Source organism: Mizuhopecten yessoensis, unplaced genomic scaffold, assembly GCF_002113885.1.
Source record: "Mizuhopecten yessoensis strain PY_sf001 unplaced genomic scaffold, ASM211388v2 scaffold25, whole genome shotgun sequence".
NCBI classification, from domain to species: domain Eukaryota; kingdom Metazoa; phylum Mollusca; class Bivalvia; order Pectinida; family Pectinidae; genus Mizuhopecten; species Mizuhopecten yessoensis.
Window position 1 is genome coordinate 273,655 of NW_018403340.1, and position 18,662 is coordinate 292,316.

General features: G+C 34.4%; 2 long non-coding RNA genes across 2 annotated transcripts; one reads left to right on the forward strand and one right to left on the reverse strand.

The window, feature by feature from the left end:
• Positions 1 to 5,429: 5,429 nt before the first annotated feature.
• Positions 5,430 to 13,404, reverse strand: LOC110449255. Its single transcript, XR_002462856.1, has 3 exons — positions 13,369 to 13,404; positions 12,598 to 12,747; positions 5,430 to 5,564 (listed from the first exon to the last, which is right to left on the reverse strand). It is a non-coding gene; the product is annotated as an uncharacterized LOC110449255 (long non-coding RNA).
• Positions 13,405 to 16,982: 3,578 nt separating this feature from the next.
• On the forward strand, positions 16,983 to 18,280 carry LOC110449758. Its single transcript, XR_002462924.1, has 3 exons — positions 16,983 to 17,015; positions 17,389 to 17,491; positions 18,022 to 18,280. It is a non-coding gene; the product is annotated as an uncharacterized LOC110449758 (long non-coding RNA).
• Positions 18,281 to 18,662: the final 382 nt, after the last annotated feature.

An 18,662-nucleotide genomic window follows, 5' to 3' on the forward strand; every position in this document is an offset into this window, starting at 1 on the left:
CCACGACTTGTTGAGCTGGAGAGACCATGTTTACGCGAACCTTTCGCGTAGGTAAAGATTTTTCTCCCTCTCTATCGGTTTTGTCTATTGGAATCATGAATTCGTTTGAATTATATGACAATCCTCCGCCGAATTGCTTCACGTTACGTTTTGTGTTTTCCATATAAGCATTTTCCTTTCCATGTGCCACCTCCTGATAATATTTAATCCATTTCCCCACGTTGGGAACGTACATCTTTGTAACATTCATGATAGTAAAGGATATTGCTTAAAATGAAGCGTAATCGTTGCTTGATCTTTTAAGAATGAAGCCTGATCACCTTTTCCCGTCTTTATATACATTTCTTTGTCTCTCACTTCCGACTTTTTCACAGGTACGTAGTATGGAACGTCGAACGATTGGGACCAGTTGGCTATCTTGACTGCTCTGATGGGACGAATAAGAGTTTCTTTTTCACCATCAACAATGCTTTCGTCACATACGTCACTGTGTAGATATAAGTTCTGTCTCGTCTTTGTTCCAGTTGTACTTAACGTTATGTCCATCAACGCTACCTTCCAAGTTCCGTGTAGATTAAGCGGTGTTTGGAAATGGATGCCAAAATGGTAAGGTTTGTTTTTTGGAAAGTATTTCTCACTTCCGTCGCTGTAAATGATCACGTAGTGTGACATCTTTGGCTTTGGTTACGTCTCTGATGTCATTCTCTGCTATCCACTGGTTATATTTAGACGGCCACCCTTCAAATTAACGTTTTTGTAGGCTATACTCGTCCAGACTCTGTATATATCTTCTAATCTTATACAGACCAGGTGAAGTGATCCCACGAGATTGTAGTACTTGATGGACTTTAGTGGGACTCAGAAATGCACCTCCGTTATCGAAATCGTAATATACTTCGTCTACGAGTCGCTTCTCTTCCTCGGTCAACATATTCAATGGGACACAATACTCATATGCAGGCTTTTATTGCAAAGTATAATTACAATGTTTTATGAAACCAGTCTTCTACACGATTCATGGACATCACCATTTCTGATATTCTACTTCGCCATGTCTCTTTTTTGAGTTCGTTAACTCACCATTCAGCATTACACAGTTGTGATATGAAAGCGTTTCTGGCACTTCTCTGGACTTTAAAACGAACAGTCTCTCGAATAAAGTCACGAATCACTCTGATGTCATCTACATGAATAAAGGCATTTTCAATGTTACATTGTCTTTCACTCATTATTTCCTGGATACGATTTGCAAACGTCAGTTTTAATAAGTTGTCCATTCTGGCGACATCTTCTGATGACTCCATATCTGCTTAACATTTATACTTGAATTTGATGAATATGGTTAAACACAGTGTTTGTCATTAGATTCCACTGTAAAGTTTTTATGCTCCCAATATTTAAATGTTTCTCCACACTTGTAACAAGTGACGTAATCAACTACACCTTCATAAAAAAATCCGTAGCGGGTATTTTTTTTTTTTAAAGTTAAAATGCTGCGTATGGTTACAAAGCTGACCAGGCTGTGAGAGTAACTTGCTACGTATCAAGCGGTTATAATGTAGGTCGCGCACTGGTTTGACACAAACTCGACCTTCACATGGACGGTTTATTACATGGACCTATACTGGACCAATTCTATAGCATGGACCTTCCCCCCTTCCCTTGCTTTAACATTATCCCTATACTGGCCTTTCCTCCTTGCTTTAACATTAGCATGGACCTACACTGGACCAATTCTATAGCATGGACCTTCCCCCCTTCCCTTGCTTTAACATTATCACTATACCGGACTTTTCCCCCCTTGCTTTAACATTAGCATGGACCTACACTGGACCAATTCTATAGCATGGACCTAGACTGGACTTTTCCCCCTTGCTTTAACATTAACTGGACCTACATGGACCTACATGGACCTACATGGACCGTTTAATACTCCTAAAATACATCTACTGCTGATGAAGATTTTGTTGATTCCTTAAAATAAATTCTGGTAGAGACCCTCGATCTGAACTCGACTATAGATGAATGCTCCACTTTTTATCCAGTGTTTATACACATTTTTAACCCTTGTAATGGTTTCGAATGTGTATAAACAATTTAACACCATATAAAAGGTGTTGCTTTTATTTACTGATGTGTATATGCATATTTTATCAATCAAAATTATTACAATTAACATCATATAATTATATTATTCAAAATCCCGAAACCGAACCTGGTGAGCTAATAATGAACGTTTTACAACTGTAATGTAAAAGCGCTGTTATTGCAATTAAACAAAAAAATCGTATGTGCTTTAAACCTATATGAGATTTGTTTCTTTGTTTGCAGTATTATTGAATTGAATCGTTCCAAAATTACCTAGAGCTACCTGCAAATTTATGTTTCTTAGACTGACAACATCCGTTAATTACTAAACGATAAAGCTTATAGCGGGCCACTATCGCGGGCCAGCTTGACGTTATCTTAAACTCCTACTTTCAATTTCACATACTTCAATTTCCGATTAAGAAATACGAAACTGAGGTATCCGATTTAATGCTTTACCGTGCACCAATCGGGAACCGTCGGCACTTTCCGTAAACGAGAATTCTTGTTAACGGAAAGTGCCGACGGTTCCCGATTGACCGTGCACAGCTCCCGTTTATATAGTCTCGTTCAACCAGACGCTTGATCACTTGTAATTCAAGAGTGGTCAAACACAGGACTTTAAAATTACCATCTTCGTTTCCGGACGTTATGTCAACGCCATTATACATTTCAATGAATAATGAAATTAATGGAAAAAAACTTACCTATACAGTCATTCCTGAAATATCCGTGTATCCACTAATATGACTCAGGCATGGCCTGGAGAGAGCGAAGCACGTACTGTACATTTGTACATAATATTATATATTAATATTTTGATCCAAAAGAAACAAATGCCATTTGAAAAAATCATATAGTAAACATGATAATGAGAGTTGTAACGTTAGGCATAATGTTTAAACAAATGGTTTGAGCTGATATGCCAATCCATGAAGGATTATCTGTTTTTAATTTAAATGTGTTTAGCATGTTAGACATAGCAGGTTAGAAACTGTCACGTCTCCCATCGTATAAAATGAAGATTTTAGATTTCCTTTTTGATAATTTTGATAATCCATGTGAACTGATGAAATTTAATGTTTGTACTGATTATATAACTTAGAAATTCCTGGTATCTACAGCGGGAGATTCCTCCTTTTCATCGTCGCTGTTGTCATAATGTTTTGTGGATACCTAGAGTTAGATTGGCATATATCAGCCAAAAATATTTGTTTGCAAGTGAAGTTTCTGGATGGACACCATCGTAGCGTTTAAAGTTTATATTTATCTAAGTATTAAATAAGATATTTTACTGTACAAAATTGTACAGATAATGCTTGTCTTTTTCAAGTACTTGTTAATTTTGTTGCATTAGATGAAACTAGATTCAATCTATTGTACAAGCAGATCTAGGCATTGAAAGTCCAGTTTTAGTTGGAAAATCTAAAGGTTATATCACAAATTTGGATCAAATATCAACAGAAACGACTCCCAAATGGAAGAATTTAGAAAAATTATATAAAGTTGACGTTCTACAATAAATGCAGAGAAAAAAACAAGAGTAGTGATACTGAAAAATCTGCAATTTGACCCTTTGAAACACCCAACGTTTTCCCTTGGAAATCTGTCGGTCTCAATTCTTTGTAACTGGAGCAGACGACCCGTGAAATTATACCTCGTCAATGACCTGACCTTTTCATATCCAATGAGAACCAAGCGACCTCGTCGTTGACCCTGCTTTATACATGCTCGGGTATTTCCGTCCTAGTGGAAATGACCCTTGTGTGTCACGATCGATTATCAATATTTAGATGTTTAGAAAGTTGTCAGTATCAAATTATCTATTTCTTTACAAAATATAAGCTAATTTAATACAGTTTGTCATCTAATCACATTCTTAAGCACTCTTCGACGCCATTTGCTTGACATTCATGCTTTTTGATGATCATGCCAATCATTTCTCTTTTCGATACAAAAAGAAAGGAATCGTGGAAATAAACACGCCCAGTGCATTGAATATGGTCAATATTATTTTTTAATTCGTTGTTTCGAATACATAATTTTCCTGCTACGTTACATTTCGCTCTATTATTTGATTAGGCATATTTACGGGCTCCATGGACCGGATGTACGAAAAGTTTCTAGGCTGTAGCTGTACGATTCAGTGATGGAATCAGTTTGGTTAGATCAGATCTATTTACACGCACATGTTACCGGTAAAGAGATCCGCTCGTGTGCCTCCGGCACCCGAGGGCTTCGCTCTTATTATCGAGAACATTGTAAGAAAAGGTGCAAAATATCCAGAATAATGCCATATATTTCCACTGCATAAATCATAACTAAGCACAAAGCCAACAAGGCTTACTGAAGTTTGGAAAAAAAGCATGCAAAGCAAGTGAGATTTTACCTGTACACCATTCAAAACACCTTCAAGTTCTCACTCAGGTAATCTGGCCTGACTTGTATCAATAGCCTTGTTGAATTATTGTAAAATATCCAATGAAAATAAATGAAATCATTCTTTTTGAAGCATTTTCTTACATTTTTTCTGTTGATTCTCATACATCTGAATATGGAGAAGATTTCTGAAGCATTGTTCAACTGGGAATGGGGCAGGAATGCCAAATTTACAATTTGATAACCTCTTCCACCAATGATGATTCTAACATGTACTAAGTTTGATTTTGTCACTTGAGCCTTTGTTTCTTTATACTGTATGGTAAATATTCCTCCATCATTACTTGATTATTTTACCATATAAAGAAACAAGAAATTCACTAAAACCGATGGATTGTATGCTCCCCAAATAAGTCATTTGGGACCGGAATAAAGGTTGCATAATGCATGTATCTTTACCTGAAATTTACCATGCCTGGCACTTTTATTATTTCCGAGGTTACCCAAGAGGTATGCAACAAAGCTTGTCTTCCTTCTACATATCACTTACCTTTGGAGGTATAGTGGTTCAGAATTATTTGACCTTTGAACTTATTTAGACCTTTACCTTGACTATACAGACCCCATTGTGGTACTACATAATATACTGTCTCAGAATCTGACATATATAACTTATATTGAATTATCTTCATCAAATCAGAATTGCCCAGAAAAAAAAATTTGACATGTGACCTTGACCTTCAGGCATAAGGACCAAAAAGTGGTATGTAACACATTGCCTTACCATCCCACATACATGTACTTGTATATCACTAAAATTCCATTGCTCTCTTCAGCAAGTCAGGAGTTATGTCCCCAACATCTTTTTTTGGGAGCATAAAAAGAGAGAAAATAGTCCCAAATAATTCTATAGAATATCAATAGATAAAAGAACAGACTTCTGATTAACGTCACATAATTTATTGGTAAAAAAAGGTTTGCTACATTTACAATGAAAGAGTGAATATTGAAGTAATCATCAAATGATGACATCATAATCACTTTAGACAGCATCTATGCACAGTGGTGACTTTCCTCTGTGTTGTAAATTCACCAGCCTGCAAAATACAAGCATCACAATAACTTTAGCTTAATGATTTGATACATAATAGAAATTAATTTATGAAGTTTGTAGATCAATGCATTATTATAAAGATCATTCTAATGTTGGCAGTGCCCTCACAGCTACAGAATTTTAATAACTACAAATCTGGTTTCATATACAGCAGACAGAACAATCATGTACATATTCAGCTCTAGTTTATGGTAGCAGTGTACAGTAGAAATGGCCCGACTCTGATAAACAAGGCACATGTCGAGGAAATGTAAACACAGCGGATTTACCCTACACAACACATGTATACATGTATATATATTTGTAAACTGCATTACATTTACAATACATATAAAGTACTGAGAAGTGTATAAACCTCTTTTTTCTATGTATGTCACTTGTGTGAAAACCACGGTTACCACATCAAAAATTACCAAAAAATGCCAAAAATTGCTATTTTTAACCCAAAATTTGACCCCCGCAACTAAGAATTTTTTTCCCAAGCTCTGTCTGAAATTAAAGATTGCCTACCTGGTTGCAGATTTATCTGGGTCCCAGTAAAGTTGTAAAACTTGATTCTTTGCAATTTTGTGTCGTGTGCTGTCAAAATTTTACCTCCTGTAAAGCGAGCTTTTCATGTGTACGCACCCTTTCGTATTATGGCAAAAATGTTATTCTCGAACCAAAGAAATCTTCTTTCTTTTTCACAAATGTGAAGCTCACATAGCCCACTTATTCATGCTTATACCAATTTTAGTACAGTTTTATTTTTATATTTGTTTTTACATATCATTATACAGGGGTTAGCCATTTAACAAAATTATCACCCATGGCCACAACCCTCTACTGTATACTGCTACCTATGTATATGCAGTTAAATAAATAGATTGTAATATTCTTCTAAATCATTTACTACTAACTATAATGGCTATAAATCTGTATCAAATGAAAGTTTTGAAATGTCACTCTTAAGGCTTAGATAGGAATACACTTGATTAGATTTCAAGGAGTGAAAAACATACAACTATTATGATACCTATGCTAGCTATAGGTAAATTTCAATCCAAATGAAACTGATAGTGAATGCATGTATGTCAAAATTGTACATAGAACTTGAAAGTTGTAATAAGGCATTGAATTCTCAACACAATAACATCAACTCTACAACACTGATATACCATCAAATAAGGTGCATTTCCATCAAAGTAGCATATAACATTCCAAATCTATAATGAGTAAACATACATTTCACATATTACACATATATATATACCATCACATACAAGTATTATACACACACATACTATCATACACAGTTATTATACACATACATATTATCATACACAGTTATTGTACACATACATATTATCATACACAGTTATTGTACACATACATATTATCATACACAGTTATTGTACACATACATATTATCATACACAGTTATTGTACACATACATATTATCATACACAGTTATTGTACACATACATATTATCATACACAGTTATTATACACATACATATTATCATACACAGTTATTATACGCATACATTCTATCATTCACAGTTATTATACACATACATACTATCCCACACAGGTATTATACACATACATATTATCACACAGTTATTATACAGATACATACTATTACACACAGTTATTACACATACATACTATTACACACAGTTATTATAATTACACACAGGTATTACACACATACATACTATTACACACAGTTTATACACATACATACTAACACACAGTTATTATACACATACATACTACCACACAGTTATTATACACATACATACTATAACAAACTGTTATTAATCACATACATACTATCACAGTTATTATACAGATACACACTATTACACACCTTTATTATACACATACATACTCTTACACACCTTTATTATACACATACATACTACTACACACAGGTATTACACACATACATACTATTACACACCTTAATTATACACATACAAACTATTACACACAGTTATTATACACATACAATCTATAACATACATACTATCACACACCGGTATTATACACATACATACTATCACACACAGGAATTATACACATACATACGATCACACAGTTATTATACACATACATACTATAACACACTGTTATTATACACATACATACTATCACACAGTTATTATACACATACATACTATCATACACAGTTCTTATACACATACATACTATCACAGTTATTATACACATACATACTATTACACACACTTATTACCCACATACATACTACCACACAGTTATTATACACATACATACTATTACACACAGGTATTACACACATACATACTATTACACACCTTAATTATACACATACGTACTATTACACACAGTTATTATACACATACAAACTATAACACTATTACACACCTTTATTATACACATACATACTCTTACACACCTTTATTATACACATACATACTACTACACACAGGTATTACACACATACATACTATTACACACAGTTATTATACCCATACATACTACCACACAGTTATTATACACATACATACTATCACAGTTATTATACACATACATACTATCATACACAGTTATTATACACATACATATTATCATACACAGTTATTATACACATACATTCTAATACACACAGTTATTATACTCATACATACTATTACACAAAGTTATTATACACATACATACTATTACACACCTTTATTTTACACATACATACTATTACACACAGGTATTACACACATACATACTATTACACACAGTTTATACACATACATACTAACACACAGTTATTATACACATACATACTATTACACACACTTATTACCCACATACATACTACCACACAGTTATTATACACATACATACTATCATACACAGTTACACATACATACTATTACACACAGGTATTACACACATACATACTATTACACACCTTAATTATACACATACGTACTATTACACACAGTTATTATACACATAAATACTATCACACAATTATTATACACATACATACTATCACAGTTATCATACAGATACATACTATAACACACAGTTATTATACACATACATACTACCACACAGTTATTATACACATACATACTATCATACACAGTTATTATACAGATACATACTATCACAGTTATTATACACATACATACTATCCCACACAGGTATTATACACATACATATTATCACACAGTTATTATACAGATACATACTATTACACACAGTTATAATACACATACATACTATTATACACAGTTATTATACACATACATTCTAATACACACAGTTATTATACTCATACATACTATTACACACCTTTATTATACACATACATACTATTACACACCTTTATTATACACATACATACTATCACACACAGGTATTATACACATACATACTATTACACACAGTTATTATACACATAAATACTATCACACAATTATTATACACATACATACTATCACAGTTATTATACACATACATACTATCACAGTTATTATACACATACATACTATTACACACAGTTATTATACACATACATACTATCATACACAGTTATTATACAGATACATAATAATAATAATATACAACATTTGATATAGCGCCCTATCTAGCTAACATAAGCCACTCTAAAGCGCTTTACAGTACATAGATATTCAATTTTATACAGTCAATACAATAAGCAAATATATATAACTCAATTCAATATTGAGGAATTCGCAGGAGTTGCCTTATCAGGCGCTAACTACTAGTCCTATGCCACCTGGCTTATATCTCCGTATGTGTGTATGCCTGTGTGTGTGCTGGGGATGTATTGTGTTCTGTTTGTAGTGGGACCGTGCTTCCAACGGTATCATTTGTAGTGCCACATCACTTGAATGCTACAGCACAGATACCGCAACACCCACCCAAGACCATTTTATACTCCACCTGGGTTGTTGGAGTTGTGTGGGCAGGAGAAAAACACTTTCTCAAATATTCCATGCGTACGGCGAATTCGGGGATCGAACCCCGGCCGCCTGCTTGGAAGGCCGGAGTGTTAACCACTCGACCAATCCTCCCATAACACATACATACTATTATAGTTATTATACAGATACATACTATTACACACAGTTATTATACACATACATACTATCACACACAGGTATTATACACATACATACTATTACACACAGTTATTATACACATACAAACTATAACACACTGTTATTGTACACAAACATACTATTACAGTTATTATACAGATACATACTATTACACACAGGTATTACACACATACATACTATTACACACAGTTATTATACACATACTATCTATCTATCTATATATTCTGCATCACCCTCTTTCGAGTATTATACAGATACATACTATTATACACAGTTAGTATACACATACATACTATCACCCACAGTAATTATACACATGTATATAAACTATCACATACAGGTATAACACATGAATATACTATCACACTAAAGTTTGTTACACAAACATACTACATGCATGTATCGCACACAGGTATTAGACACATACTTACTATCACAGACAATTATAACACATATACTTACTATCAGTATCACACATGTACACACTATCACAGAAAGGTATTACACATGTGCACACTATCACAGACAAGTATTACATATGTACACACTATCACAGACAATTATTACACATGTGCACTCTATCACAGACATGTATTACACATGCACACACTATCACAGACAGGTATTACACATGTACATATGATCAAAGACAGGTATTACACATGTATATACAATCACGGACATGTTAACACAAGTACAGTACATACTAAGTACACTTTTATACATGTTCTCTTATCTCTTTATTTACACATTATATAACTTAATATCTTAGTAATAAAATTATTTCTTCTCTTGTCAAGATATATAGGATACATAATATATACTGTCAATGAAAAGAAGTCATCCAAAAGGCTTGTATCACCAACCTTCATTTTTTAAATGCAATCATTGCAAAATACTTTCATCAATAGTTCTATTAAAGCTATCTTTAGCATTGCTTCTCAGTAGCAAGTTGGAGCTACACCTCTCATTATTTATTTATTTACCTGGTCTGAAGGTACAATGTGAGTTTATGCCTGGTGTCTCAACTTCAATATATTTTTTAATGAGGAGATACAGGCCCTCTTGGCCTCTTGCATAACATCTAAAACTCCCAGGTCTAAGGATGCATCTTTCAAAGTACATTTGGTTGAAATACAAAAGTGAACTTGACTTACTGTCAAGGTGACAGATGTCAAATAGGTCAAAAAAATCAAATAACTTCTGAAGAAATGAAAGTCCTAAAATCATGATATTTGGCTGTTTAAGCTCCCTTGGATGGAGCTTGAAAAGGTTTGCTTACAAAAATTACCTTCAGTTATATTTGAGGTCACAGGGGTCAAATATTTCAAAACTTCAAACAACTTCTTTTAGGGAACCCATACCCTTCATATCAAGGGTATGGTATTTCACAGGTTTTAAATTGAAATAAATTTATATGAACTATTCATGATCAGTCCTCTTGTAAAAAGTTGATTTCAGAGTATATGTATATATAGAACACATATTTAAGTATGTAAAGAGTAGTTGTCTGCAAAGTTTATTATGATAGGTAATATGTATACACTAAACAGTGTATATATACATTGCACACTTAAAGAGTAATACAGAGTAATATTTACATTATTCTGAAGTTGGACTAAACATAAATGTAAAAGATGTGCATTGATAAGGTTGCCTTACAAGTGTCAGCTGTAGGGAATTTCCTTTTAGGTCAACGGAAGAGCATTGGGCCGGAGAGCCAAAGTTCGTTGGTTCGAGCCCCAGCGACAGCAATAACTTTATCACTATCCATCGTCCTACTACATAATAATCTACTTAAGGGTCTGTGGTTTATTTTTCTATAAACTTTACAGTTGGCATACATGTATGAGTAAGACAGAAAATGTGTGCAGATGCATACCTTCTTTCAAATTCTTTTTTTTTCTTCAAAAGTTTCAGTTTGAAATATATGTGTTTATATTTTGTATTATTCTAAAGTTGTAATTTATACATAACATATATTTGTCTTACTTAACAATGCCACACAATGAGTAAGACACTTGCACAAGACACTATGTAACAAATCATGAAAACCATACTAATTATATATTAAAACAAGTTCTGTTCTGTTGAATTGATAGGGTAAATTTAACTTCAATTGGCTTTAAGACAAGTTAAATGTGAAGAAGTATTTAATAACTCATTATGTCTCAAGACCCATTGATTTATATCTCATATATACCTCGCCAGACCATGTACAGGACTTTATTCTTAAAAAGAAACAAATAGTATACAGAATATGACAGTAATGTAAAACAAGTAAGTTACAGTGATAAACCATTCGTTCTTGTAACTGCTATTAGCATGTTTTATTGCTAGGTGCATTTTAGTACAACGAAGTAAACTTGCCTACTGTAGATGTGTGTTAAAGTACGATGAACGCACGTGTGAAACCTGTCTGTAATAGTAAATGCAAGTGTAATACCTGTCTGTGATAGTAAATGCAAGTGTAATATCTGTCTGTGATAATAAATACAAGCGTAATACCTGTCTGTGGTACTAAATACAAGTGTAATACCTGTCTGTGATACTATAAATACAAGTAAAGTCAAGAAGCTTTATTTAACGTCGCATATACATATGTAACATAATAACATTAGTTGTAGTGCTATTCTTGCGACAAAACATATATAAAATTTAACAAGGATCATGTTTTGTCGTAAGAATAGCACTACAGTGCTAATGTTATTATGGTTCATGTCTGTAATAGTAAATACAAGTGAAGTATCTATCTGAGATAATAAATGTAAGTGTATTACAGATAAACACATGTAAAGTGTTCTACTTTTGTTTTCAAATAAATGCAGCACAATAAGAGAATATTCTCAATTACCAAATGCTTTCACTTCAATATACATAATCATTAAGAGTTTTACCTGTTTGACTCATAATTTTCTTCATTTAAAGCGCAATAGATGAACTGCAGCAGGTAATCGGAGCAAGTAACCACCCTTCAAGGCTTCATGTCAAGTGTAACGTTCCGGGGTCCGTACCCTAGTCACTTCTAAGGATCCCTGTGCTGTAAGCTTAATTATAACTATACTACAGTTGCAAATATATACAAATATGTGTTACTACCTTGTAACCAGCATACCTATTACCTGATGCTTAATACATGATATGAACAGAATAATTACTGCACGACTATAGAACTATTACCAAAGCTATCTGCTCTGTATCAATATAACACACTACACCGTACAATCCAGGCAGTACACAACTCGACTACCTAGTCGCGGCTAGCCCTAGTCACTATAGTTGCCCTATAGTCAGTTACCTAGCTATATGACCTAGTCCCGCCGATCACGACAGCCTTATACTAGTATACAACTACAGCACTCTCTAATGACCACGACTATCCCTAGTCACGACTAGCTCTAACGACTATTCCTAGTCACGACTAGCCTGGTCGCGACTACCCCTAGTCACGACTAGCACCAACGACTATACCTAGTCACGACTAGCCTGGTCGCGACTAGCACTGCACAGCCTATGCCCGTGACACCTTCTGTCTAACGGTATCTCGCTACAGCACTCAATCGTTTATTTAATATATCTTCCATGCAGTGTGTGGATCAAGGCAAGACTTATTCAGTCACTTCTATCTTTCCAACACAAAGCCGGTCTCACATATATTAGGTACTTACGATAGCCACTGCTGTACACACGCCGAGATCAAAAACAGAACTGGGCCGATTGTCGCTGGATTCTGCCTATTTATACCCTCTTGCTATCCTAGCGGCACCTAGCGGTGAGTGAGGTATAATCACCTGTACGTTTTGATTGTACCTCGAAAACTATCTGTCTTCTAAGCGTTCGAATTACGGAGACATAACACAAATGATTAACGCCAACAGATCAACGTATCTAACCTGAATAATATGCTAAATCAGCGAAGGTAGGATTTCGATATGTACATTCATCACACAAGTACCATAACGCATTCGGAAACTTTTTCCCGTTCGGAACACAAAATACGAAACTAAAAATGCTGAATTAAAATTACAGAGGTGCAATGTGCCACATTCGAATTACAAGAGTCCGGCAAACGGTAGTCTCGTTCAACCGGACTCTTGTTGCCTGCGCAAACTACGCTAGTCTCGTTCAACCAGACTCAAGCTACGCCGAATATTGAATTACAAGTGATCAAGCGTCTGGTTGAACGAGACTAGGCAAACGGCAGCTGTGAAAACTAGCTTTGCGCACAAACTGTTTCGTATTTTTCTACCGCAAGTGTAATTGACACCAATATAAAATATTATCAATAAGTTAAGTTGATGTATTTAAATATTAATTATTATATTGACGCATATATTTTAAAAGATTGGTATTAGGAAGCACACATTACTATATACTAAAATGGCTGGAATAATCCCGAGAAAATGTCTGTGAAGTTGCTGGGTTTGATTATTCAAATGACCAGTGGTTTTTGTTGGCCAAAAAGTAAAAGGGTCAGAAACAGTTCTTATTGGTGAGAATCACTGTCATTTGTTAATCTGTTGCACGTCATTTTCAACATGAATGAGACAAATGAAAGTAGTTTGCTGAGGATTTATATGGTGAGGGTGCAGCTGTAATGATGCCAAAGTCGGTAAGAGCGCAGAATTATTGTCATAATCAGTCACCACATATTCAAATATAAAGTGAGATTTTAAAACTCATCTTGATTTATGTTAATTTTCGTACACAGCCTCGTTGAAGAATTCTAGTTTGGTTTGATTTGGGGGGGGGNGGTAAAGTATATGTACAACTGTTCAGTGTTCCTCCAAACCAATCAAATTAGTTAACCTCCCCTCACCCACTCCAAGTAGTTGGTTTAGATTGTGTCCCATTTTTCAAAGACTCTTATATGTTAATTGAGACCTGGTGGTAAAGAATCTTGCAATCTACCAGATATAATCAAATCAAAAGATTATTTGTAATGAAATACAATTTATCATACCCAGAACATTAACTGCTTATTTTTACATTTGATATAACTTGACCTCTCTAGGTTAATTTTAAGTCCAAGAAAAAATTCACAATAAAATATATTTTACAGGCAATTTTTTATCAAGAATATTGTATGTGTACATATCGCTATTAATGTCTTATATTTCAATTCCTTTTCCGAATGAATTTTATCACACAGAGGAGCATATGGTAACTGGACTTTTCCCCCAAAGTTTGAAGCAGATTCCAAGAGAAATATTGAGTTTACTAATACATGAGCAAGATACTTTACTCCGCTTGTTCCAGTCTACTCAGTTGTAAATGAGTATGCGGTTGGGTAGTGCTAGAAATGTAGAATGCTAGCTGTGAGTGCCGAAATGGCAGCACCGGCTGTAGATGTCATTTTTTTATACGGTAAGTAATTTTTTAAGTTGTTATTCATCCGCCAATAAGCCCATGCCTGGTAATAAGCCCACCCATGTCTGTTACAATTCAGTAGAAATGCCAACACATGGTATTTCATTGTCCTGCAAAAGCCCCCCCCCCCCCCCCCCCCCCNTGTATGCAATTGTTAAGTGCATTTAGGCTGTAGGAATTGAATATTTAGCTGCATTCATATTTTACATGAAAGTTGGGTAACTGAAACACATTATTTGCATATTTATCATTTCCCTGCACTGAAGTTGAAGGGATATATATTATTATGGGAGGGAGCTTTAAGTTTATTCATTTAAGTTACCTGGAACTGTAAATGGGGCCCAGGGACTAGCAATGGGGTCATGCCCAGGGTCATGCAAAAGCAAAAATAATTAATATTACCAATTCTAGCAGGAATGGAATGGACTAGAAATTAAAAATCAATCAAAATCATTTGGGGATTATAAGGATAATATCATGGATATTAAGATTTAAAAATATTCTTTAAGATAACAGGAATGTGATTTAGATATACATGAATTAAGAAAACATGTTTTTATACCAGTATACTTCCTGGTATATATAAATGATTATAACTATTTCACAACTCAAAGTTGAAGGATTTTCACATTTTAAAATGCTTGTAATTTCTTGCACTGTTCAGTGGTGAAATAAAAGTCTACATTTGTATTGAATTATGTACAATTGTATTCGAGTACACTTCTTTTTCACTGAAGTATATATATATGGGGCAAAGAAGTAATTCCAACAGTGTGGATAAGTTTAGGTTGTCAAATTTTCGGAGCGATCCGCTCCTTTTTCAAGACACAGTGAAACAGAACAGTTACATGGACATATACATCATATTACAAGAGGATATAATTGATATACTATAATTGAAAATATAGCTATTATATAAAACCAATAGTCCCCTCGGCTAAAGACAGCCGAAGGCAGCAATTAAGCTGAGAGCATCGCGGACAAGGAACGCTGATGTAGAGGACCTATTCTTGCGCAAGATGCAATATATATATATTGATTTGATTAAATTTCATTTTCAAAAAATTGAAGCAGATTCTAGCATCTGAGTCACAGCCAAACTTGAACATGTTACACCAGTACTTTGTTTCCTTCCCCGTGCAAAATGAGCATGAAGATCATCTTTGTGGAGAAGTAAGTCTTAACAGGTGGTATCAACAGGTTATTCAAGATTTATTTGGTGAATTCACTGAATATCAAGACTTGTTTCTTCACTAGCTGTTCGTTGACCACTAATTAGAATTAAGATATACTGTGCTGACCTGCTTCCCTTATTAATGTTGGGGACACTTTAACTTAGTAATAATCAACACCTGACTTGTTGAGATGACAAAGGTAAAGCTCAAAGACCCAAGAAACCAATGTTTCAGTACAATCATTCAGTAAAATCATCCATTGCCTCAGCAAACTGTTGTCCTGGCTCTAACATTTATACCGTTAAAGATAATTAGATATTTTGATGAAAGCTAAAGTATACCTGCATCACCTATCAGAAAGTGATCGACATTGCAATGTATTTATGTTACTGTAACCTTGACCTCAATTTCTTACTGTTCTGAAATGCCTTAAAATATATCACAACCGATCTTTTGTTCAATCATTGCTGCAAGTGAGAAATCAGCACTTGTCTTACTTATTCCGCTTATCTTTGTAACAGTCTGCCAGTATGGTTCAACCCCTAGATGACCGGTTGAAAAATCACTTGAGGACCATGGTGTGGGAATATAATATATCAAGTGGTCCTCAAATGCGGATTCCTTTGGGGGTTCACCTGAAGGAGTCTCTTTTTAAGGGCGAGGAGATTCCCCCAAAGACCAACAAGAGGTTCTGGCCATCAAAAAGGGATTAACAAAACCACATTGCCTTTGCTATAAAAAAAACACAGAGAAATAGCAATTGCGACCAAGTAAGATTTATAGTGACAACCTTCCCCACATGACCAGAGAGCAGTGTTTTAGATTTTGGTCCCACAATCAGGAGCCTGAATAGTTTTCAAAAAACATAACAGCACTTCTTTATTGTCAATTAATGATAAAACTGTCTTTCAGGTGTTTTATTGAATGCTAAAGTTCAGTAGGAGTATAAGAGTATTTGGAATGGAACGTCAAGCCAATAAAAGTATTCCATCAAGCGCAAGTCTCCATTATTTTCTGGTCCCTTATGTGTCTTGGTCTCTGTACACAAGTTTGACTCTGCATCAGCTATTATTAGTTTTCTGAACTTAAATATTTCACAATGGTTTCTTTTTGATTCCAATATTTAATTGTTTTTCTTGACAGGAAATAGTAGCAGAATTAGTTCAAAAATGGAGAGGTGAAACCACAGACAGGTTCTTCTTGAGAATTAAGGACAGAAGTGGTGATCCTGAAGACTGTGATGTTGGTGGGTATCCGTGTTATTCATTTAAAAAAAAACATTATTTGAATTAAAAATCAATCGATCACTGTGAGAAGATTTTAAAATAAGATACTTTTTGACCAACCTTGACTATGAATGCAAACTTAGACGAATGCCAACTGGAAATAACAAACTCAACAACAGCGCTTCATGGAATTTGTAATTTCCAGTTGGCATTCGTACTGGCTATGAATGCCATATCAAAGCAGTTAAATACTTCTTTACCATTTTTGCAGTATTGCAGTATTTTGATCTCATAGAATTTGAAATAAAATCTGTCCATTAAAGTCATTATATATAGTTCTAATTAATATATGTATCATGTATGCTTGTTCAATGAATAGAACAGTCATCCTCCAGGGAGAGTCAGCGGTATCCAATGTCACCATTATGATGTAATAATAATGATGACCTCAACAATTGGGTGATGGCATTCATAGCTGAATTTGGTAGCATTGTCATACGATGGTAAAAATATATATAAAAATTGAATCTTTCATTTTCTTTTGTTTTAGATATTGGTGGTCTTGAAAACCTTGATGATGATGAAGAAGTTGATGACGACGTGTTGCTGAGACGTGATGTTGTGAAGCAGCTGTATGGCAAGGAGAAGAGGTTCCTGTATGTCCACCAGACAGAGTGGCAATCCAGACTTCTCCTTAGATATGGCCAGGAAATATCCCGTCTTGATGCCACATATCGGACCACACGCTATTCTCTTCCTCTGTATTTTCTCTGTGTACCAACAAATATTGGTTGCATTACTGAGACAGAGGATGGAGATTCAATTTAGGAGGCTCTCAACATTCTGAAACAGTATAATAAAAACTGGTCACCACAATTTTTCATGTGCGACAATGCAGAGGAAGAGATTAATGCCTTGGAAAGTGTGTTCCCTGGTAATTATCACCTAAATTAAAAAAATAAATTGTTAAAACTTTTGAAAATGCTTGTTAAGTTGTCAATTTAGACTAGTGGCTGCATGGTCATATAGATATGATTGCTGTAATTATGATATTATAATTGTGAATAATATGTTAAAAGTTTGTATACCAAGTGAAATATATATAAAAAGTAGTTTAAAATTAGTTTTCCATTTAGTTTTGTTCTTTCAAACATTAGGAACATTTTGCATATTATGTAAATAGTGCCCATG